The sequence below is a fragment of the Haemaphysalis longicornis genome, unplaced genomic scaffold (assembly GCF_048455015.1).
Source record: "Haemaphysalis longicornis isolate Haplotype H1 unplaced genomic scaffold, Haemaphysalis longicornis Haplotype H1 scaffold_6, whole genome shotgun sequence".
Taxonomy (NCBI): Eukaryota; Metazoa; Arthropoda; class Arachnida; order Ixodida; family Ixodidae; genus Haemaphysalis; species Haemaphysalis longicornis.
Window position 1 is genome coordinate 39,339,039 of NW_027526407.1, and position 7,291 is coordinate 39,346,329.

General features: G+C 46.2%; 1 protein-coding gene across 1 annotated transcript in view; it reads right to left on the reverse strand.

Annotated features, from left to right (window-relative positions):
- LOC144142492 (IDLSRF-like peptide) overlaps positions 1-7,291 on the reverse strand; it is a 196,013-nt gene that overhangs the window by 135,012 nt on the left and 53,710 nt on the right. The window lies entirely within an intron of this gene.

The window sequence follows — 7,291 nt, forward strand, 5'->3', positions numbered from 1 at the left end:
TGAATGAATGAATGAAACTTCATTTGCAAATATTTGGCTGCGAGCACATTAGTCCAGGTCCACTGAAGTCTCCGAAAATATTTCATCGACAACTTGGTTCGTGAGATGGCCCAGCTGTCCTTCTGAACTTTTTTCGGCTGATTAGTCACTCCAACAAAGGAATGGAGCCTGTTGCAAAACTCCCTTGTTGAAACGGGACCGTGGTCGCCGGAAGCACTTCGCAAATGGCGTCGCTCGGCAGCACTACGTCACAACATCCTACTTAAGCGCTTGCCTGAAGACGTCGTGAAGATCGGCCTTCAGAGAATATGGCGGAGCCTGCAAGTGTGCGGCGTAGTCTATGATCGCGTTTATTTAATCGTCGGGACAGTACCCATTGAAGGAGCCGCGGGGAGACGCTTGCCCTAATTCCCTAATTTATTCATTCCGCGGCCACCAGCCTTAAGTGGCCGTATGCTGTGGCGCCATCGTTTCCTGTCCCAATCTAGCCGGGAAGCGAGCGAGGTACTAGACAGTTCAACTCAAAATTACTGACCATAGTCTCTAGACTAGCCGTAACCCGTGGTTCAAGTCAGAGTCATGCAATGCAATGTCCCGGTGTACAATACGTCTTCGTCCTCGTGGGTTAATTGCCCTGGCTTCTACAAGGCAGTTAGGCGCGGAAATGCGACTACGATCATTGCATAATTGCTTCGCAGACTGCGCCTTATGTCCGTCTCGCCTGTTACGCGGAGCAATCTTGGTGGCGTCTGAGAAAATAAGGGGGGGAATGAAGTTATTTCAGCTCAACACATCTGTCGTACTCCAAGAAAGAACTGCTAGTGCAGACTCAACCAACCCAATCGCAATTTCCACCTCAGAATCACCGTACAGCGAGATACCACCATTTGCGAAATGTGCATGCGCAATAACTCGTGTCGTAGAAGTGTTTCGTCACCACTGTCATGTAACAAGGGACGGTATTCGTCATCATCATCATCAGCAGCCTATCTACGCCCACTGCAGGGCAAAGGCCTCTCCAATTATTCTCCAATTACCTCGGTCCTGTGCCAACTATGACCAATTTATCCCCGCAAACTTCTTCATCTCATCTGCCCATCTAACTTTCTGCCGCCCCCTGCAACGCTTGCCTTCTCTAGGGATCCACTCTGTTACCCTTGATGACCAGCAGTTATCTTGCCTTATCTTATCTTATCAACGGTATTCGTATAGGTAACTCAAAGCTTTACGGAACAAACACCACTATTAGAAGTTCAATTTCATCAACGTGGATAATCTTCCCCCAAAGGTTACTTTCTGCCTCTCCCTTGTATTATTTTGGTCCACAGGTTGCAGGCCGATAGCAGCGAAATTCTTAGTGACGTCAGCTATGGCAACGCATGGGGCATGGAATTCGAAAAAACCGAGAAGGAGAAGACGTGTTCCGAGCGTGTTGCAAAGTCATGGGATATTAGACCCCGACACTTCGTGCCTTCCTGACTCCACCCCCTGACGCTTTTTTCGTCACCACTCGTAATATGAACTCGGTATGCGTCAGATGCGAAAACTCTACCAATCAACAGTGAACGTCATTAACCATAAGTCGTCAGCACAAAATCTTTCTTTGTTATCCTCGTTTTAGCGCTCACGAACAATATTCTGATAAAGTTCTGCGCACTAACTCCACTTTATCTGATGACCTCGTGGCGAAGCCATAGCAACCGGTTAATATAAATCTCGATGAGGCTCATAAAAAGTGTCTACCTACCAACAGTGCGCCTCATTAAACATCGCTTGTTAGCGCAGAACCTTTCTTGGTTTTTCTCATCTTAGTGCTCACGAACAACATTTTCATAACTTTCTGTGCGCTAACTGTACTAGGCCTGATGATCTCATGGTGTAGCCGTAACAACCACCTAATATTAATTCGCTATGAGTCGCATAAAAAGTCTATACCTAACAACAGTGAGCCTCATTAAACATCGCTTGTTAGCGCAGAACCTTTCTTTGTTTTTCTCATCTTAGTGTTCACGAACAACATTTTCATAACTTTCTGTGCGCTAACTCTACTTGGCCTGATGACCTCGTGGCGTAGCCGTAGCAACCACTCAGTATAAATTCGCTATGAGTCTCATAAAAAGTCTCTACCTACCAACAGTGAGCCTCATTCACTATAAGTGATTATCGCAAAACCTTTCTTTTTGCTTTCCTTACTGCTCTCAAACAATATTTCTCTAATATTCTGTGCGCTAACTCTACTTGACCTGATGACCTCGGGCGTAGCCATAGCAACCGTTTTAGTCCAGTCATCTGTTCGCATTCAAGGAATTCCGCCTGCTTAGTACGCTCCAGCCGCTAATAAGGTGAACGCGGCGTAACCACGCAATCGTCTAGCAGATTGAACCCGATCTCGCTTACGAGACGAGGTTGTTGAACCGCCTTCCGTGCCCTTCAGCAACACCTCGCGCCGACGGCCTCAAGTGGGTCACTAGAGGTAGAGGTGGCTTCGTCACGAAGCGGTCACGTTTCAAGGCGAGGCGTTCATCCACGCGCAAATAGACACCTCACCTGACGCCGCCAGGCGACGGTCGTTGACACTCGCGAGTGAAGAGTGACGTAACGTTCCCCGTGAGGGTGGTGCATTGAACTCTATCCAGCTGTGAATTCGACCTCACGTGCAGCACAACGTGGACAACGTCAGCATTTATCGACACCCAAGCAGCGCTGGTACTAAACATACCTCTCAACGTAATTATCCGTATTGTTGCCGATGGTTACGTTTGATGAAGGGTAATCTTCCCGCAATGCCCAATTTTGTGATGCACCAAATGTGAGTCAGATCGGATTGTTGCAAAGTTGTCATTCGAACTTTCGCGCTCAAGTGACGTCTCGTTTCCCAGAAAAACCTTTACGTTTACATCTGGACATGGGATGCGAGGAAAATGTTTGTGAAACAAGCTAGGTGACCAGTCCTTGGTGGGGAACAGTGCAGTTGCGCAGCTTTCTTGTTCGGCAGACTGTGCTTTCTCGGTCCGGAAACGAGCGTGTTCTTCTAAAGGTTGCTTGTCAGGAGGCGCCGTGTTTCTCTCCAACCTCTGTCTGGGTTTCTTTTCAATGTGTTTATTCCTAACTCAAGGCCTCTTATTCGGACAGTACGCTTGATTTTCTGCATGGGAGAGTGAGTGAGTGAATGTTTTCTGCGCTCTTCTAAGTTTATTTTGTACAATTTTAAAATTGCTGTATTTAAATATATATATATATATATATATATATATATATATATATATATATATATATATATATATGATTCTTTCATCATCAAACCAATTTATTAGCATTTATATCGCCTTGCTAGCCCTGCTGTTTAAAGTCTACTGTTTATGGCCGGCCGCAACACAAAAAGCTGCCGTGGCAATAATCGTGACCATAATTGCTCTGCCACCATCTTCTTCCAGAGGCCATCAATCCGTCAGTTGTAGACATGTACCCGTCCCTCTCCATTAAAAATAGGGATATTCTCATGATTACAACTTGTGTCCACACCAATTCCTTTCTTTCGTTTATATTTTTGCGTGCCTCTGGCGAGTGCTGATAGTAAAAAGTACAACCTAAGTACACCAAAGTACAGCCTTCGTCCACAGTAATTCTTTTGTCTCTTTTCTATTTTTACGGGGCTCTGGCGATAGCAAAAGTTGGGTGGCTGTTTGCAATCCCAAAAAGATATGATTGCGAAAGGAATTGCACCAATAGTCTTTCCATCTCAACCATCGACTGAATCTCCTTGTCATTTTCTCTTAAAAAGAACGTCGTTTACTTCTGTTATGTATGTTTTATCTCACCCGAACACAGTAAGCCGAAACAAAGGAATCTTTCTGGTGGACGAGCCTTAAAGATAGCACGTGCACAACATTCAAGAGGTTTCTCGCTTTCTACTAAAGTGGAACCTGCGTTTCAGGAATGGAAATATGCTTAGGAAAGAAAACGACAGATATATCGGTTCGGAGACATCGCGATGCAGCAAAACTCTATTTTTGCACTCATGCAGGGTTCGGTCTTCTCTCACTGTAGCCATACCTGCGTCGTTGGAAAATACCCATACGGAGGAAAACCTGGGTTTAAACATCCTAGCTGTTGAATAAAACTGGCATCCTCCTAGAGAACAATTCGCGTTTCCATTCTTCTCTGCCGAGCGGCACAGACTATATAGAGGTGGTGCACGTTCACCTCCTCTCAAGAACGCAAGAATTGGTGGATCGCACGTGAAGGAGAGTAAGGTTGGGGGCAGCGGCAAACACCGACGGGCGTCCATTTCGATATAGCCCGTTTCAATTTTCCTCCAGCACAAAATTGAAATGGAGGTTTCGACGGCGCATATAGGCTCTTCTGAGAGAATAGGAGAGGGGCGTAAAAAAACGCGCCCATGTCACCCCAAAATGCCGCAAACAAACCTGTGTGCCTTGTGTTCCTATTGATAGCTGTATTGTTAGATACTCAGGTTAAGTCGCACTTGTTCCTTTCTTTCTCCTTTTGAAAAAAAAAAAAAGCCCCGGCTTGGCCCGCGTAGTTTTTGTTGTCTGCGTGAAGGGCAGGCAGATTTTCAAAGGGTGCAAGGAAGCTAGAGAGGCTGAGCAGGGTGCGTTAAGGTAATTCAATTCAGCACAGACCTGTCGCGCGCAATCTAAATGCCGCTGCGAGTGCCGACCAGCCGCACCAGTCGCATTCATCGCCTAAAAACAAGTTTTTCGACCGTTCGCCCGTATTGAGTCATTTTGCTCCGGATTTCGTTCTGGAGGACCCTACAAAGAAAATTGTTGAGTGCGTTGTTCTCAAGCCTTGCCGAAAAAAAACATCACGTCAAACATAATAAGCTGTCATGATTGTGCTGGGAGCGTCGTGAAAGGTCTGTAGGTTTATGTTTAGCTCTAACGACGTTATGTAGGCTGCACAGCCACCAAGATCAAAGCTCGCAGCACAGAAACTGAACTCCAAGGCAACCCGCTTGTGTTAGGACGTGATTATTGAAGAATTACAATGTGAAGACATGATTTAAAATAAAACAATGAAAAATAAGCGGCATCCTTCCGAGATTTAGGCGTGTAACGTTTAGCGCTTAAGTAAGTCTGCATAACGCATTCCTGTTTTAAGCGGATAGGCTGCCCTACAACACTGTGCAATAAACAAGGCCGACCGAGATGAGATAAGAGGCAGCTTTTATATTGTCTTTTTCATTTTCCTGCACTCAGCAGTATTGGGCAGTAATTGGGCAGTTGAAAACTATTCTCAACAATTACATTCTATGGGAGAATAAACTACGGAGAAGCTTTGGAGTACTTCTGAGCAGTGGAAAAGGCAAAAAAAAAAGAAGAGACGTAATACACTGGTACATAAACGGGTACCTGCTTTTGCTGACATTAGAGCTGAAATAAATTGGCTATGGAATGCATGTTTCTGTGAACGTTCAGCTCAAACGCGTCTTAATTGAAAAGAAAATGCGGACGCCGGTGTGGAGGTAGCTAGTGCCGCCTCTGCTTGAATGCAATCACAGCAGAACTGAGACGCGTTTTATCGGAAAACATTTGAAATGAAGAATGTAATCATAGAAACACGGCCAAAGATTTGCGCAAAAATACCTCGGTACTACCTACTGAAATTGTTTAAGGTCACTTGATCATAACGACAAGTTTGGATGCTGAGCGTCGCCACCTTTCAACTTTCACTACTTTCTGTACTCGAATAAAACGACTTTGTTTCATTTTATTTCAAATTCTTCAACTGTTTTGGAAGCTTTAAAATGGCGCCTTTCTACTTCAGTAGGAGTCTATCACTCAGGCTTTGCTTTTTTCATTTCTGTTTCAATCCTAACACATTATACTTTCTTCTTACATCTTTCCACTGCGGCACTGTTTAAACGCAAAACACAAGTTTCCAGTTTTTACGCAATCATACACTGAATCTTGCTCCTTTTTGCGCAATCTTTATTACAATCTCTGCCTGACATTTCACCTCGGCACCCGCCTCCTGCGTAATTTCACACGTTCCTTGCTCTAGACGCAACTACCGCTGCATCCACGACGAGCAGAGTAACTAACGTCGCTGCCCTTCAAATGTGGGGTGAGGCCGTCGGGGCCAAAGGCGTGTTTGATAGAACTGCAACAAATAAAGAAACGGAAACGCGTCGCAGCGCCTCCCCGCGAAAAAGAAAGGTAGCACCGCCATATTGCTTCTCATTCAGTATTTTCATCATACCGCTCCGGTTGCTCCCTCGCTTCGACATTTCTTCTCTTCATATCTTCCCCTTGATTCTTCAGCTGATATTTTTGTTCAGCGGTTGATGTCACATTTTTTTAACACGCATTTCAACTTCAACCTCCTTCCACCTTTTTCCTTTTTTTTCTTTCGCCTCCTTCGAAACAAACGCATTTCGCGGCGCATGGCGCAACTGTTTAAGCCAGGCAGCTGGCTTTCGTTATTAGAGTGCAACCTCCTCATATCCCCGAGAGAACCGCTTACGAACGAAAGTCTCCGCTTCCAGAGAAGGAAGACCGATGTCGACGGAATGCGAAACTGACATTTTTTCCCCCTCCCGTACCGCAGCCTCATTTCGCGAGAGCCTGTTTTTTGCGCCACCACCACCTTCCACCGAGCTACGCCTCGTGAGATTATTTTTATTCGATTTCGTCTTGTGGTAGCGTGCGCGTCCACAGGCCCTCGAGAAAACAACACACGTTTCGTGTTTCCCGCCACGGGAAGCGGCTCGTTGCCCTATGCAGATGCACATGAATATCTGCTAGCCGCAGTGTCGGGGGAGGACTCGATCGTCACGCTACAGGGCACTCGCGTGCCCTGCAGATGCAAGCACTGCTCGGAGAACCCCCCTTCCCCCGTGTATTCATCGGGCGTGTCTCCATCACCATTCCACTTGTACCGCCATTGATCCCGGCTTCGTTTTATTCTCCTCAGAACCCCGCTATTCAACGCTGCCGTGACGTCAATGCCACGCGGCCTTTACGCGGGATCGCAGAGCCACGACGGAGCGAGTCCCCTGGTAGACAGAAACAAGAGCTTGACTTTACGAATACTGTTTTTTTTTTCTACGGGTCTTTTCATTATGCAAGCATCTCGTTTGCGGTCTCCTGTGTTTGAGCAGAACGCGCGGTCTCTCAAACCGCTCTGTTATTCCTCAAGACACGCGCTGATCGAATGGGGCGGTCGTCGTGCGAGTTTTTCTGCGAAATTGGGAAAGGCGGGAAAAAAGGTGGCATTTGGAATATGAAAATAAGAGCGGGAAAATGGAATGTGGAGACAGAGACGA